Source organism: Hippoglossus stenolepis, chromosome 2 (assembly GCF_022539355.2).
Source record: "Hippoglossus stenolepis isolate QCI-W04-F060 chromosome 2, HSTE1.2, whole genome shotgun sequence".
Taxonomy (NCBI): domain Eukaryota; kingdom Metazoa; phylum Chordata; class Actinopteri; order Pleuronectiformes; family Pleuronectidae; genus Hippoglossus; species Hippoglossus stenolepis.
Window position 1 is genome coordinate 24,030,598 of NC_061484.1, and position 17,613 is coordinate 24,048,210.

Below are 17,613 nucleotides of genomic sequence, written 5' to 3' on the forward strand. Positions count from 1 at the left end.
TTAACTGGGTGACTTATTTGGATATTTCATCTTTAATTTTAATTAATGAATTGTTCATTTTGATTCTCCACTCAAAGCAGATTTTACATAACAAATGTATTGAATGATAAATGTAATACAATGTGAAAGTGTAAATGTGAAGAATCGACGGAGGATTATCACCTAAATTTGAAGAATCAGATGAAATTTCAAACCACAAAATTTAATAACTTTCAATGTAACATGACAAACAGTTTTCAGTTTACACATTAAGCAGAAATGGAGCTAAAAAGCCGTGTAGAGCTGTACAGTGATAATTTCCTTTGTGCGTACCATCTGTAAAAAGCCACTAAAAACATGATGCAGTTAAAATATGTAAATACATTTAAGAACAAAATAGAAAACTAGATTCAGTGTATAAAATACTTCTCGGTGACCTCACTGTATTCAGCTGTTGTGACCCACTTCGACCAGTAAGGGCACTATGGCACCACCGCAAAGTAGAGAATGGTCTCTCATCTAGCTGACTTTTTAAAAATCAAACAATAATAATAATCATGATACAGGTCAAAGGTCGTCTGTAGAAAATGCAAATATAGTTTTTTACGGACAATTCAGTGTGGCGAGTCTGGTTCTCGTCTACTTTATTCTATTCTTTCTTTAGCGACGTGCAGGCAGACGGATTTCTGTGAATTTACAGTATCTCGGTTATGTTTTATTCTTTTTTTTCCCTCTCTGACCTCATCCGCCTCTTATCCCCCTAATTCCTAATTACTCCGTCATGCATGAGGGTCACCGGGAGTTGGCTCACTCCAAAGTCGGCCATCACCTACGGCCATATAGCAGCAGATTATATATAGTCTCCGTATTTGCTAACGTGTCATATGATGTAAACCAGACAACATACAACCTTGGGTTGATGCTCACTGAGGAAAAAAGGGCAGTTAATGTGCACGACTCTGAGCAGGAGCACACGTGGAAATTGTGCTTTTGATGTGTTTTTTTAAAACTTCCATGTCAGTGTGTGTGTGCACGTGTGTGTCTGTCTGTGCCCTGCACTAAAGAGGCGGTTAATCTGACCATGTCTGCTGGCCGAACATCAGGTTGCCCCATAGTGCATTTAGGCAAACAGCCAAACTCCAATAACATCGCTCTGTTCATCCTGGTAAGCTGCTGTGGCTCCAGGAGACCAGATACATGGATGGATGGATACTTTACTAATCCTGAAGAAACTGTAGGCATCAACTATAGCTTCAAACACAGAGGAATTATGGAGGAAAAGTAAAAGATTGTGCAAATTATCAGTAATATATAAGAAGGAATACTGAACTTAAGTGAGTCAAATGAAACCTAAAGCAGAACCGAACATGTTGTGTATACGTGTTGATTCCACCATGTATCTCAATAACCTTCGCACTTTGTCTGGCACCTTTTTAAACTCTGGGTTTTAGGTTTTAATGCCAGTTTTTTCATGTTTTATGCGTTATATCCTTTTAGTGTTTTATCTCACTTTTATTCTGCATTATTAATCTGGTCCTCACGCGATACGTCCTTGTGAAGTGTATTTTGTTGTTTGTTGCACAATGTGCTGTTCTGCAGCTGCTGCAGCACTTTGGCCCGAGAGAACATTTTTCCCCCTTTTGATTTGATTTGAATAATCAATAAACTGCTAAAACTTAATGGAGAAAAATGTAACCTGAAATCCAAACAAGTGTGTTTTTATGGAGGCTGTAGAAGGAGTCAAGAAACTGGCAGTTGCTGAACCTACAAAATCCTAAACTCAGGCCTAAGTGAACAATAAAAACATGAAACACATCCGCCAGCTCTCGGGAACAATCACAAAACAACACAGTGTTTCTCTACCACACATGTGCCGGAGGCTGAACTCCAGTTTGGTCAAGAACCTTCCCCAGTGATCGGTGTGTGAAAGTACATGATAGTACAGTACTTATCAGGCCATCACGCTCTCCAAGTGGGAAAGTGTCTCATCTAAATGACGCCTGAAGTGCGATGCAACCCTCTCTCCTCCACCGGAGCAGCTGGCTGGCGATCGCTCCAGTTCAGAGGAGAGGCGACGGATTGAGGTTGATTGAGGCGCACGCATAGAAAGAGAGAGAGAGAGAGAGAGAGAGAGAGAGAGAGAGAGGAGAGAGGCACTGAAATCCAGCGAATTAATCACCGTCTGTTCCACTGTGTGTGTGTGTGTGTGTGTGTGTGTGTGAAAGAGAGAGAGAGAGAGAGAGAGAGAGAGAGAGAGAGAGAGAGAGAGAGAGAGAGAGAGAGAGAGAGAGAGAGAGAGGGAGAGGAGGGGGAGTGGAGCCTGACGCAGTGTGAGAGGCAGAAACTGAGAGGAGAGAGACAGAGGCGAGGAGGCAGCGCATCACATCAGGCGCCGCTTTGCATCTCAAAATCTTTGAGTCCTCCTGCTGCACAGCGGACACCAGCCAGTCACTGCGCGGCCACTGCTCCACACAGACACCGCAGAGGAGGCGGAGGAGGAGGAGGAGACAGACTAACAAGAAAACACACACCCTCAACACAACCACAACCACACGCACACGCACCTCCAGAGGCACCGAGCGGAGCGTGCTGCTGAGGAGACCGACCGGAGGAGCGAGGCGCAGGGGGAGCGGAGCTGCATCTTCCTGCACGTTGGCACCAGGAGCAGGTAAAGTGCACACCACGCGCAAACATGTGTAGATTGCGCCACACACAGTTTGGGCTTCATCTCGACTCGCATTGCGCAGGTAACTTTGATTTATGTGCGCCAAGGAGCCCTGGCATTCCTGCGGATCTGAAATCACCCATCCGCGCGCGTGTGTGTGTGTGTGTGTGTGTGCAGGCGTGATGGATGAGGGGATTCTGCTGCTTGGCTCTTTCTCATGTAACCCCGCTTGTCTTATCTTCATCCCTGGGTGTCCGCTGATGATGCGGACGCAGACGCGCAGATCCGTGATTTACATTATCGGCGCCTGGTGCGCGGCGCTTAAACGTCCCGTGTGTCTACGTGCAAACCAGTGCAACTCCGAGCCTGGTCAGCGTTTAAACACATGTCTGACACGCATCTAGCCCGGTTACTCAGGACGAGCTGAGTGGCTTTTGTCCCGGGACAGGCTCCGTTTCCACAGTGAGTCACGGTCATGGTTTGAACCCGCAGCGCAGCGCAGTCCAGCGGGCTGAGTGTTCAGCACCATGGACAGCGGCTCCACACTCTTGTGAAAACCCCCCATCTTTCTTTCTTCTGTCTGTTCTTCTCAGTCTGTTTCTCCGTCTGTAGAAGTCAGGGAGGTGAAACTTTAACACTTCATATCCCAGGCTGTCCAGGAGAAAGATGTATTCCCTCATGGATTTCATTGGAACCCATGTACAGCTTGTAGCATGTCAGTAGTATCAGTGCAAACCTCGATATCGTTGTGCTTGATGTAGAAAGGTGACAAATTTAAGGGGCCCTCCAAGGATTAAGTGTTTTATTGTCCTATAGTTGGACCATTGAAAGAAATATGTTCATCGTTGAAAGAGCAGAAGCCCCCAACTCTGGGTTCTATACCATCTGCATGATTTGATTTACCTTTCATGAGACACCATCAGGGTTTATTGTTTAAACTTTCACAGCTTATGTAGCTCAACCTCATGTTAAAATCAATCAATCAATCAATCAATCAATCAATCAATCAATCAATCAATCAATCCGATTTTATATGTAAGTCCATATTCACAAATCACTAATTCGTCTCATAGGGGTTAACAAGGTGCGACATCCTCTGTTCTTCACCCTCAACAAGAGTCAGGAGAAACTACACCAAAAAAAAACACTATTAACAGGTGGAAAACATTTGTTGTTGATAATTAATTAATGTTTTAATTAGTGGAGTGCCACTTTTTTAAGGAAAGATGTGAGTAAATGACTGTAGACAGATGAATAAAGATGTTTCCATATAAGACACGAGGGAGACCACCACATGTTTTAATGAGAATGGTGTGAATATATTATGCCTGTCACAGTCAGTTGATCCTATATGGGAGATTCTGGAGAGATGTATGTGTCGTCGCTCTTCCCCATCATCAAAACTACAAAGGAGGGAATACGTTTTTAAGGAGAATGGTGTTCTGTCCCTGTAGAGACTTGTAGAATCAATGGTAAGAAGTGTGATGGTGAAGTTTCATGTTGGTTTTTCATCCATCTGTTGGCCTGGAAACAAAATCAACATCATCAAGCTCATGTTTGTTTTTGCTCGAGTGAGGCACACCCTCCATTTAAGACTCATTTTCCATCCACCCTAAAACTGAGCAGGTCAATCACAACCATTTATGTAAAATTGAGTGGGTTTAATATGATGACTGACAGGATGAGCCAGTCTGAAACGTTTTCAATAACTCCCTGATGGCTCCAGTGATGTGTTGAGATATGTTGAATCAAAGTTATCGGGACAGATTTAAAGTAAATTACCTCTAAAAGAAGAAAAACACAAATGCACGTTGTGGTCTGTTTATATTTTTCTCCCTCTGTGCTATACATCACACGTCCAGGGCTCTGATTAGCTGTGTGTCTGTTCTGTGACTGTTGATAACACCTCTTGGAAATCGAAACATGAGCTGAGATGTTCCAGACCCATTTGCGAATGCAAATTGTTCTGGCAGTGCCTTGCCACCCATCTGTATGTTTATCACACTGTGCGGCAGCAGAAACATCCCTTTGGCATGAACGTAAAAGCTTTTACCCAGTTAAAACGTGGCGGCGCAGCCAAAGTCCAGGCCTCTTAAAATCCGTCTTGATGTGCGGTTAAAACACAGAAGCCCAGCGAGTGTATGTGTATGACACAAAGACGCTCGACCAGTTAAATTCTGGCCGCTGTGCTGTGTGCCTCCTGCCTACTGCCCCACTATCTGTTGAAACGGATGTTGTTGCCATTTTGTCCCACAGGGCATGGACTACTAACAGAGTTTTTCCACTGACTGACTCCGATTGTTGGCTGAGTGCCACAGAGCGAGAGAGGGGAAGGAGGAGGAAGACAGAAAGATTGATAGAAGAAGAGAGGGAGAGAGAGGGAATGGGTCTCACTCCGGGCACCATGAAAGACATGAGGTATAGAGCCAGTAAAACCGAGCAGCGTCAATGACTCATTTTGGGACTCAGTGTTTGTATATGAGAAATGGCCCGGCCGACTCTTTTCAAGGCCAGAGCTCCTCAGTCAGTGTGAAGACTTTAGTTGTCCTGGGAATTCATTGATAAGTATCTTAGAGGTCGCTCATCTTGCTTTCATCCTGCATTAGTACTGCAGTGCTCGCTGCAGCACACTTTCTCCGGTCTCCAGAGTTGTGAGAGCAGGACGCTTCTGATCGTTGCTGCAACAACAGAGTCCCTCAAACCTGTGAACTGCTCCGTTTGAATCTGTGGGGCTTAAAAAACTTCACTCAAGAACAGCCTCTCTACACGGTGACAGCTTTTTGTGCTGCGGCAGCAGAAATGTCAAAAACCGGTGGGACTCTAACGGTGACATCTGTAATAAGGCAGGTAGCAACATTAAAAAATCATCTGTAATGCAAAGTGACAGCGTTAGTAGAGAGGAACTGCCAGACTGTCTGCGGGAACAAAGTGGAAGAACTGTGATGGGTTTAAAGTCGGCGCTGTCTTGTCATTGTTTTAGCTTGTTGCTCTGAACCTTCACCTCGAGCTGTAAAAGGTTTGTTTTCTTCTTTTCTCTCTGTATCATTTACTGTAGACCCTGGAGTGAGCTATCCATCCATGGTACAATCTAAGTACCTACAGGCATCACTGTGGGGCAAGTACTCCAGGAATACTAAAGAAACACTACTGTGTAATGGGAGATCCCTCCACGCACTCCCATCCATTTACCGCTTCTCGTTCACCCCTGTAGCTGCTGCTGCCGCTGGGGACACACACGTATCTGTTGAAGTCCCGGGCTAAATTTCAGAATCATCATTGTTATTTGTCAAAGTCATCCATATTTCAACAGACACGGGCTCCCCGTATTATGCATGTTGCTGCACAGAGAGCCGACAGTATCTCTTGTCATAATGTTGATCTTTGTTGAGAGGGAGTACCCCCGTGGTGAGGAGGCAAATCTGCATGCATAGTTAACATGGCACCTCCCTACAGACATGAGCCTGAATGTCAGGATATTTCTGATTGTTTTTCGTACAATGGTTGAGATATTTTCTACCGTCGCATTTATTCATTCTCTGTTTTGTTATTGAAACGCAACAACAACACAAATAAGGTGTCAACAAAACTCAAATTACAGGCTACTTGTGATGAGGGAAAATAGCCAAACAAACACACACTGCAATCCTGTGTAAGATGATCACAACAAGAGGGTTAGAGGGATGTGAAGAGACAAGCAAACAGACAAGTGCATGCACAAACACGTGCACACACACACACACACACACACACACACACACACACACACACACATGCTGCAGACACACTCTTCCCAGCACGAGACTGTATTCCCTGTAGGAGGCTAGTTAGCATTTGAGGGAGATTGCACTAACACAGGGAAACTGTAATTAGGAAGTTTGTGTTACAAGTTGCACTCTCTCTCTCTCTCTCTCTCTCTCTCTCTCTCTCTATATATATATATATATATATATATAGATGTTGGAAAACTGGCTGCTATTAGGTTTTAAAGGGGCATTTCACCTAAATGAGTAAAAACATTTTCTTAGCTTTTTCTAATTTGCTGGCGTTTGGAAATATCTGTCTCCATTTCATGTTTTTTTTAAAAATATATATTTAAATTTTGCATTTATTTCACAAATGTCTTGGCAAAGAAGGCAGCAGTAGCAACTACAGTGGCGCTCTGAGAGAATATCACATTTCACACACTCATAAATATCAGCTTACTAAATGTGCCAGATTATTTCAAATCAATATCCATGTTTTTATTTCCTGAGAAACTGGTGAAAATTTAGAAAAACACCCTTCTCCCAATATTAAATAAAGTAAATGATCGAATCCACACCAGAATCCGGTTCTTTAGCTGTTTTTGTGTGTAATCATACTTTAAAAATGAACAAGCAAATGAACAAGCAAACAAACCAGAAAATGGACAGGGGTGAAAACAGTACCTTCTTGTTAGAGGTTACAAACAACATAAATATGTAAAGTAGTGCTTAAGTCACAAGTCAGAAATAACAATACAATACCATTAAGAATAAAGTTTACAACCTTAAAACGACCCCAGGAGCATTCAAATTCTAAAATACCTCAAAAACACCAGCCACCAGAAACCAGAGTGTGCTGTCGCTGCTGTGCAAAACAAAATGGGCGAATATAGTTTGTGGTTTTGCGCAGCGTTGAGAAAACCTTTAAAAATTAAACAGTGACATCTCTTTTCAGAGTGTTTCTGTCAGGAGAAAGTGGTTCCACTCCAACCTGCACAAAGAAGTTCCATTTATCGAACTACAGCGGCAGCAGAAATCCCAAACACACGTCGTCACTGACCGAGAAATGACACGGAATCGAAGAAACACCTTTCCTTTTTATATTTGGGTGAACCGACCCTTTAAGATATCTTACTGTATATAAGTAGGCTGGCTCAGATCCACGCTGCTCTCATAAGCCTGAGTTTTTCCAATCATTCTCTCTGGTGATATGGTTCCTAAGCTTTTTAGGCCCCGGGCTCATCAAATTTTGGTCGGTCTCTTTCCGTCTGGGTATCCTAAAAAAAAAGAAAGAAGCCTGAATTGTCTTTGGGGTCTCGAGCTGTAGTTTGAGAAATTCCTGCGAGGCGGTTTCATTAACCAGGGAGTAACATTGTGAATCGATGAGACAACCCAGCAGTGACCTCGTGCCTCCTGCTCACAGTGTGAATGATAGATGAGCTGCTTAATGTATGCTGATGCATGTCTTGCTGATGCCGGCGTGCCAGCAACGGAGCTAATCCCAACCCAAACTCTCCGGCAAAGGTCTCCCACCTCCTCTTGTTTTTCCCACATCCCCTCCTCCTCCTCCTCCCTCTTCCTCCTCTCATCCATCGCCATCTTTGCCTCCATCTTTCCATACCGCCACAACGCACACACCCCATTCACACAGCACGTTTCCTATGTGTGTGCGCATTGAGTCAGCTAGTTTGTATGCCGGCCGTACCAGCCTCTCTCTGGAAATCAAGGAGAGATCGTGGTGTGGATGCTGAGAGAGGAAGAAAGAGCAGGGGGGTGGGGGGGAGGAGAAGAGGGCAAGAGGTAGTTGAGACGGAAAGAGAGATAGAGAGAGGGATTGGGATGCCACAGGGTGAAATGAAAAGGCAGGGGAGAAAGAAATAACAAAGGGGTTGGAAAGATGGAGAGAGCGTTCAATAGATGTGTTTTCTCCCCGGCCTGCTCGTCTCTTTTCTGTTTCATTACCTCTGCCCTCTGTTCTGCAGACAGCACTGTCTCCGTGGCAGAGGCAGTTCGGAGACACGGTGGCCTGGCAGAGGCTCGAAAATCCCTCTGATGTCCTGTTCTGAGCCGCTCTTCAGGGCCAGGAGGAGAAATCTCTCCGGCTGTCCCATTAACTACTATAGACTACAGTATTGAAATGGTATTACCTCCCCCTGTCTGAGCGGCACATCGACTTTCCTTCCATTTCCCCGCAAAGATCTGTCGTTCAGTCCCCCAGGACACCGGCATCAGGCGAGGAGCAGCGAGATTGTTTTTTGATTTGTCTCTCCTCCCTTATCTTTCAGGCATCTCTCTGTTTTCGCTCCTCTCTGGTGACAGATTTCTCCAGGGAGCGGGTGTCATTTGTATCCCAGCTTCCTGTTGCTTGAAATATCCTGAGAGCAATTCCAGCCGGGAAGATAATAGAGGTGAAGGGCAAAGATGATTCTGTGTTAACAGTTAAGAGACAGTTTTTTATATATATACGAGGGAACGTTTAAATCTTGAAATGTTTTCATTTCCCTGTTTGGAAAAAAACAAAAAGTGGCTCCATTTAACACCCAGGAGCTCCTCTTACAACCCGCTGACAGGATGTCTATGAGAAATAAGATGTAAAGAAAACACTCAAAGAGGCCCAACTTCTTACTCCTTACTGTGGTGACTATTTTACAAATTTAACCTTCCTGTGGCCCTGAGACTATTTTCTATGTATTATGCATTACTGGCCATTGGAAAAGGCAACAGACTCCTGTGAAACCTGCCCTAAACAATGCTTAATTCATTATCTCATAGCTTAGCAACTGTTATTTCAGATTTCCCTGCACTTTGAACTGATGTGTGAATGTACAGAGTTTGAAATATAACGCTCTCAGGAGCAAGAAATACAAACACAAAAGAGTAATGAGAGGAATAAATATAGGGTCTGAAATCACTCTTTCACTAACCCCACTTCACTATATAGGGACGTCTATGTAGGGGACTATATAGTGAGCACATCGTCAAAAGTTGGTGCATTTTCTCTGCGTTGCTTTACTTTACACTTAGCATTAATACTTGTAGGTAAAAGCACGTTGAACGATCAATATTTTAATGTAGAAACAAAGCTCTGAGTTTGTGCTGTGATGCTCTGCTCGTCTTTACATTTCCTGCTGCCCTCTGTCTTCTCGTCTCTCTGCCGCGAGGACAATGCATGATGGTAGTCCTCGCTCGGTTAGAGACCATCGGTTGTACATTACTTTTCATGATGCATTGTGGGAAACAATGGGTCCACTATATACGGTAAAGGCCAAAGTGTCCTTGGGCAAGATATGAACCCAGACATTGTCCCTGCACATTGATGCACTGTGTGAATGTGTGTGTGAATGGGCGAGTGGCAAAAACTGTTTGCTACTGTCATCAAGACTAGAAAAGTGCTTTATAAATACAAACCAGTTACCATCAGTGATCATTTGGGGGGTGTAGGAATGACAGTGAGGTGTGTGATTTGTCTTAACATGGGTGAAGAGGACCATCTTGGATCATGGTGCTGCTGCTGGTGGGTAGATGGTGCTGCTTATGTTAGGATCTACTGCAACAAGAGAACAGTGCAGAACCTGAACCGTAGACTTTTAGCCTCATACATCCAAGAGTGTATATAAGGCGCCTGCACAGAGCAAATTTGAAACGTTACAAAGCCACGTGTGTTTTCAACAAACTTGCCAAGCTAACATTATCTTAATGAACCAACTAGAGTTGATTATAGTTGTCATTTCAGTCGCGTGTCCCTTTTCTCAAGTCAAGAACAAATCATTTCAAGAGTGATTAAGAGTTATGATGGTAAATCTGTCCCCATTATACTGGATGAAGCTTGCGAGCATAGCAACAGAAAGACAGGGTAGTTAATTACGGTGAATTTATAGGAAACTACGACATCTCTGAGTGAGGCTGGAAATCCAGCTCTTTCTTCCCTTTTATGTTCTGCTAGACGATCAAAAGGAGTCACTGCCGGGCTGAGCAATCCAAAGTGTGCGCTTCTCCTACATGTGTGAGCCGCCGCATCTACAAAGAGAGAGATCGTATTTAATGTGGTTTCACTCTGTCAAGTCACATCATGTCAAGTCTGTTTGTATGGTCTAATATCCGATTCCCTGAGCTCGGCGAAGCCACAACAGCAGAGTCTCTGAGCCGAGGCTTTCTTAGAAGACAAGAAAAACACAACCTCCTGTTCTACATTACACATACGAGCTGCAGAAGACTGCAGATGTATGTCCGCCACATGCTTCTGCTTTGTGCGAGTGTGTGAAAACGGCTGGTTGCTCCAGCTATATTGGATTGAAATGAATTGACTCATGATGTGTGGCTGCTGTTGGTCTGAAAACAGTCAAACAATGACACTTACATACAAACCACCGGAGATGAAGGGCAGCCCATAGTCTTGTCCTGGTAAAAAGAAACCTGAATCCCAGCTGTAACTGTAATCCCTAATCTAAAAGCTCCTTTCAGGGCTCAACATGAAACAAGATGAAAACTCTGGATGAGACTTCAACTGTTCAGAATCAGAAAGAGCTTCATGGGTCAAGTACGTTCAAGGAATTTGACTTTGAAATCTATGAGGTTGATCGCAGTAGGAATATTGATAAAGAGTTCAGCGTCAGAAACTATTAAGATCCCTTCAATTTTTGCACAGTGTTATAGATTTCAATTTCAATAAATTAAATTGCAGTTCTCCCACCAATATGCACTCGGTAACCCCTGAATGATTTTCATTGCAAATCAAAAACAGAAATCTAAATCTAGTAACGTCTAAAATGATCACACACTTTGCTGTGGCGAGCTGTAGATGCAATCCTCTTTTCTTTAATTGTGCTGGAGATGTGTCTGGAACTTCATTGGACATAACTTCCACAGGACATCAGACAAGTCAAAGGAACTCCATGTAAACCTCTGAGATTAGACTGTGGCAGGATATAGATCATTTCTATAACTTTAAGTCTTCTCAGAGAACAGTGGCCTTAATAATTGTGCAATGGAATAAGTTTAGAGCCACGAGGACGAGAAGGGTCCTGGTCATGGAGGTGACGATGAACCCAACAGTCACTTTATACCCAGAGTCCTCTGCAGAGATGTGAGAACCTTCCAGAAGGACGACCAACTCAGCAGCACTTTAATCAGGCCATCACAGTGGAGTGGCCAGACTGACGCCACTTTGAATAAAAGGTCTGTGACATCCCGCTCCGATTTCGGTATTTAGAGGACTCTGAGGGAACGAGGGGGAAAGATCCTCTGGTCTAACGAGACGAAAAAAGTGAACTCTTTGAGCAGAGGTAAAAAAACTACATCTACACACCTGGGTACCCTCCCTACGGTGAAGCATGGTGGTGACGTCATTATAGCGGCACCTCTACCATCTGAAGCATAAAGACGAGGAAATGCTGGAGTAGCTTTGGTGCGAGTCTCTGAGTGGCACAGCCAAAGCCCAGACTTGAGGCCCACTGACCATCTGTGGAGGAATGAACATCATTGTGCGGAGATGCCTCCTGTCCGATTTGGAGCCTGAGAGAATCTGCAGGAGAATAACTTTAATTCTGATGCAGCTACTAGATACAGACAAGAAGAAGAAGAAGGACTTTTGGGGCATCAATGGGAAATTACTTCACCCCAATAAATAGAAGAATACAACAAATGGCTAAAAGCTTAATAGTCCAGGCTGATGCATTTAATGGTGGAGCTGACATTGACTCATTCCTCCTGCCTGTTTTCGCAGGTTCACATATGGAAGGTGTTTCCACTTCATCGACGTTCTGTACTGTGCAGTTCCTGGATCCGCTTTTCTTCCTCCTGTGTTTTGTTCAGTTCAGCTCTCCAATTATTCAAAAAGCTTTGTGAAATCAGCCAATTGGCAATCGCAACAGGGGCTAAACCAGACAAACCCTTTAGCGCTAGTCAATTAGCGCTCAGGAACACCGGGGGAAATACCAGCGCTCGGCAGCCAAGTGTGTACGTCCGCGTTCGGGACGGGGAGGGTGTGCGCCAGCGTTTGTGTATATGTATGTTTTGTGTGAATTATTAAGTGAGTGTGTGTGAGGGGGCGGGCGGGCATCTGGTTTCCTCTTGTGTTTGAGGAAGGCCAGAGGTCGAGCATGTGTGTGTGTCCTCGTGTCAATTTGGGTTTATTAACCTTGTGTGAGGAGACAAACTAAGTGTGTGTGTGTGTCTGTGTGTGTGTGTGTGTGTGTGTGTGTGTGTGTGTGTGAGAAAGGGAGAGCGAGGGAGTGTGTGCATGCAGTATTAGTATATATGTGAGAGCGCAATCAGAGAAAAGAAAAGGAAACAGGCGGACATATCTGACAGCTGTAAGTGTTGGAAGTCTGACATGCTCTGTGTGTGTCTGTCTGGCTGTGTGAGTGTGTGTGTATGTGTGTGTGTGTGTCTGTCTGGCTGTGTGTGTGTGTGTGTGTGTGTGCTGAGGCACATGCTGCGTGTCAAATGTGTGAGTGTGAGTGAAAGGCAATATGGGGTGTATATGATTTTATAATGGTTGCCTGACGTCAACCTATCATTTTCTTCCTGTGACAGTGTCACTTCTGTCTCTCAGGCTTTGTGCTCAGCAGTGACACTTTGTGTTCAAGTATTTTTCACATCGGTTTTTGTTTGAAGACTTTCACACAAAACCTGGGGAATTTAGGCCTTAATTTCATTTTATCTGGGGAGATAAGAAAACACACGGGTTTCAGAGCTAGGAGCGTGAAAACAGCAGCTGACGATTTCCTCATCTAACTAATCTGTGAGTTATTCTCTTGCCTGAGAGTTTGTATTTTGGTTTAATTAACTGAAAGGAGACATTTTTCAGATTTCTTTCCTCTTGTGTGTTATAGGGTTGTTTTTTTTTATTGCATGTAAAAGTTCTGTAAAAGTTCAAAAAGACCAGTTTGCACTTAATGGAGCTTCTCTCTCTCTCTCTCTCTCTCTCTCTCTCTCTCTCTCTCTCTCTCTCCGTATTCGTAGAACCGTATCGATCTGCTCGTCAGGAATGCAAATGAAGTGTTTCACAAAATGTATTATAGCTGGAAAAAAAATGTATATATCGTTTTATTTTCTACTATCAGTTCAAATATATATATATGTAGAAAAGAAAAATGTGTGATAATTTAAATTAAAGCTTCAGACTGCCGTGTTGAATCACTTTGCACTTTGAGAAGGTGAGAACAAATTTAAAAAGAGTTTCAGTTTGCATATAATAGCTCAATGTTCGACATCACCATGACAACCGCGGGAATAAGGACAAACAAGCAGCTCACGACTGTTCCAGTAATCTGACGCTACAGCAGGCTTTGCTCTGCTCTGTGACACAGAGGCACTTCATTTCAACTCTTAAAATGTAGTTTGACTTGTGATACCTGACAAACATCTGAGTGGTTGGTATAGGAGTGAACACCAGGCTGTCACATTTCTGTAAATAGTTATTTCTGTGACACTTTCCTGGAACCAAAAAGCTCAAATGATCAAGTGCCAAGATGTTGTAATTATTGACAAGACTTTTCTGCAAGTCCTTAAGTCAATAAGTATTAGGAAGTTAATGTGAAAACATAAAGATTGAGGTTCATTCCTAACACTGAAAAGAGATGAAATAATAAATATAGTCTTCATAAACGGATAAAAATAACATGGCATGAAATTGTATATTCAAATTGACATTTGTATTCTTCAATGCAAAATGTAAAAAGTGCAAAGTATAAAGTATAAAGTATAAATGTACAAAATGGAAATTTTAATATGTTCTACAACCATAGAAGATAGTTCAGTCTTTGCAAAGTTATTTGCATTTCACATTTAACAGCAGGTACGCTCGATGTGCTTTGAATCAAAGAAGAACAATAAAAGAATTTAATGAATAAATAAAAACATCCGCCCCCCCTTAAACAGTAAAGAACCCACATGGACACAAACACACATACACACGTACAACAACAGGAAAGGTGGAGGCCTGTTTCTTTTAAATGGGATCAACTAAGATTTTCTATAAACACGAAAACAACTTAAAGCGTCGCTCTGAGATACCTTCACACAGTAACCTGTTGCTAGGCGACACCGGCCCGGTCAGCCGTGGTGTGCGGTGCGTTGGCATTTACACAGTAGGTCTGTTTGAACCAGAGGAGCCGAACCGCAACAGGAAGCTGAGGTGAAAGTTGGTGACGGGTTCAGAATCAGCTGCTGCCGCCGGGAAACGTGACATCTAACTTGAATGTGAACGGAAATCTTCATAACGTCACATTTTCATTAAATCTGGACCCGGATATCTGTTCTGAAGGTGAGTGTGTAGTAGTAATAATAATAACGACAATAAAATTACTTCACAAAACTAATGTGCTTCATGTTCAAAACTAGATTGGCAGGGAAATCCTCCGCCAACATTTTTATTTGGATCTGCACCAAATTTCACACACTCATTCATCTCTCCCTTAAGATACGTTATTGTTTTTGTTTTTTTTCATCAACATCCACGTGTTATTCTCCAAGAAATAAATGAAAATGTTGCAAAATGCCTTTTCTCGCAATGTTAGAAAGTAAAAAAAAAAGAAATCCTGGATCCGTCCCCCGATCCGGATCTGCACCGACATTTAATGGGCTCCTCTCCTCAAGCATGAACCTGTGTCTCCTACCTCCAAGCTCTGCAGTAGTTTCTGCGTAATCCAACTAATTAACAGCCACAAAAACAAGCTCTTTAGTGGAGGAAACAACGAGAGCGCTGCTAAGGTAGATCGAGAACAAACAGAATATTAACAACAAGGTGAATAAATCAAATAACAACAAATGCAACAACCACGAAATACCAGTAAAAATCGATAAAAACAATATGGTTAACGTCTCTATGTCCGACCACCCGGCCTGACCCTGTGTCCTGCTGTCATGCCTTTCACGTTCATGCTTCCTTTCTCATGAATATTTAGTATTTTCTTAGAAAAAGGAAAAGCCAGTTTAAAAGGTAGAGTACTTCACCGTCTTCGAAACCGTGCAAAGCTGAAAAAGATGGTTTTATTTCTAAAAAAAAAAGGCCCTCAAACAGAAACTTAGAGAAGCAAAGAGTAACTTGATGCGGCGGCGAAAATAGTGCTTTCAATTTTTATCTCCACCGCGCGCGCATAAAAATATATAAAGATGCAATTTTAGCCGGGGCTTCCAGATAAAATCAGAGGAGCATATCATGGAGCACGGAGCACTCACATGCACAGCGCACGCACGCCCACGCAGACACACGGCAGCCTGATGATGTCAGGACCAAAGTCACATCATCTTGGAGAGAAAACAGGCCAAAATCTCATCACGGCATCCTGGAATGAGATTACCACCCCAGCCTTGCTTTTATATAGAAGTCAATATATCATTCATCCCTCTCTGCCTCCTTCCCCCTGCAAATTGTATTAAATCCCACATATGTCCCTTAGAATCAGGAGCAGACTGCTGGGTGGGCTGGTTTTCGGGGCGAGAGACAGAGAGAGAGAGAGAGAGATGTGAGAGTTGAGGATTTTTACAGAGCTGCTTTGTGTGCTGCCGAGAACAAGCTCAGTCGAGGACACGTTGTGTAAACTCAAAAATATCACATACAAGAGCTTGTATCTGTTGTGTGTCAGCGCTTTGTGTGCACGTCACACAACGTTGGGTGCGCCAGTACCACGTCTCTGCACCACAAACACGTGTACAGAAAGAAATAATAAGAATGAAACATTGGAACTTGACTAGAGAAAATAGATTTATGTAAATAAGTACATAGGATTAGTCGGTGTATATAAGAGGAAATGCATAAATCCTTTGAACGTTCAAACTCTCACGTATAAATCTGTATAAACACTGTTTTAAAAAGGTTATTGTCCAATTCAGTTCAAATTTGGCCAAATTAACAATGAACAACATGACATAAAAAGAGCTCCTCCAACCAACCTTGGAAATGTCACACCTGAGTGATACTGCACTCTTTCATAATCACACAAAAATGTTCCATTAGTTTTAGGCCACTTGTAAAACACTGGATACTCTCAACTGTAATAATATAAAATATATCGTAACAGAAACCCAGTTTTGCTGTGATGTTGTTCATTATTGATCTGATGTTTATTTCCAATTAATCCGTTTGTCACACAATGTCAAAAAGTAATTAAACAGACCAAGGGTTCAGTTTATTCATCGTGTTCTCAATGACTGAAACTGTAACTCTACGTTATCAGAATTGCCACAGATCAAGTGCTTTGCTGACTAATGTTTGCAGCTCAACTTCGGTCAAGGTCACCTCCATCCCATCCAGAGATACCTTTTCTAAACACTGCTGCAGGCAAACGATATTCTAGAGAACAGCAGTTTGGAGAAGGTCTTTTTTAACATGTGTCCCCTTGCACTTAAAAACCAGGCCCATAGAGAAACAGTTTCCCTAGTTTGCTGTGGAAAAATCGAATCAAACCTAATCCTCCGCAAACCGTGAGCCGGCCCTTATCGCTCCACATCAGTGGCCGACCTCACTAATGCTCTTGTGGCTGAATGGGGAGCGGATCTCTGCAGCCAGGTTGAAAATCTCTCCCAGAGCCGGGGAGACAGGAGGCTGCGTGTCCATCTACATTAAACCATGTGGTGTATTTGATTTGATTTAACGTTCATATGATCAGATCAGTCTCCTGAGATCGGGCTCTTGTTCCCGGGCCCAAAATGGCCTCACAGTTTTTCAGGCGGTAACGCCGTCGCAGCAGGAAATACAGTCGAAATCAGAAAAAGGACACAACACACACACACACGCATGCACAACGTCACCCCACAGGACGAGGCAGAAAAAAGTCTACTGTCCTCGCACTGTACCTCATCACAGCAGCATGACTCACCCGCCCTCTCCTTCCCTCCCTCCCCTCCAGTTGCCAACTCAGCTATTTAGCTCACGTCTGCCCTCTCTGACCATGCATGGCCTCGCCCCTCCTTTCCCCTCCTCCTCCTCTTCTCCTCTGTTCTCCTCCTCTTCCTCCCTATAGTTACCCCTTCTCCTTCTGCTGCTGCTGCTGCTAACACGCACGAAACATGTATGTGCCTGCGCTGCGAACGCACACACATTCCAGGCATGTCATATACTTAAGATGCAAATGGACATAAAACAGAGTCCTAATCAGCAAAAGGTCACGAGGTCGATGGCGGTAATGAGATCCTGCGGGAGGCGGGTGTGCATGTGGAGATGTGGAGATGTGTTTGCATGCACATGTTCTATGCCTGAGTGTTTTTGAATGGAGCTGTGTACGA

General features: G+C 43.4%; 1 protein-coding gene across 1 annotated transcript in view; it reads left to right on the top strand.

Annotated features, from left to right (window-relative positions):
* The first annotated feature begins 2,303 nt into the window (after positions 1–2,303).
* LOC118100360 (protein ELFN1) overlaps positions 2,304–17,613 on the top strand; it is a 100,260-nt gene continuing 84,950 nt past the window's right edge. The window contains exon 1 of the mRNA XM_047338243.1: positions 2,304–2,647. The gene's annotated coding sequence lies outside the window, so the exon portion shown is untranslated. The remainder of the gene's footprint in view (positions 2,648–17,613) is intronic.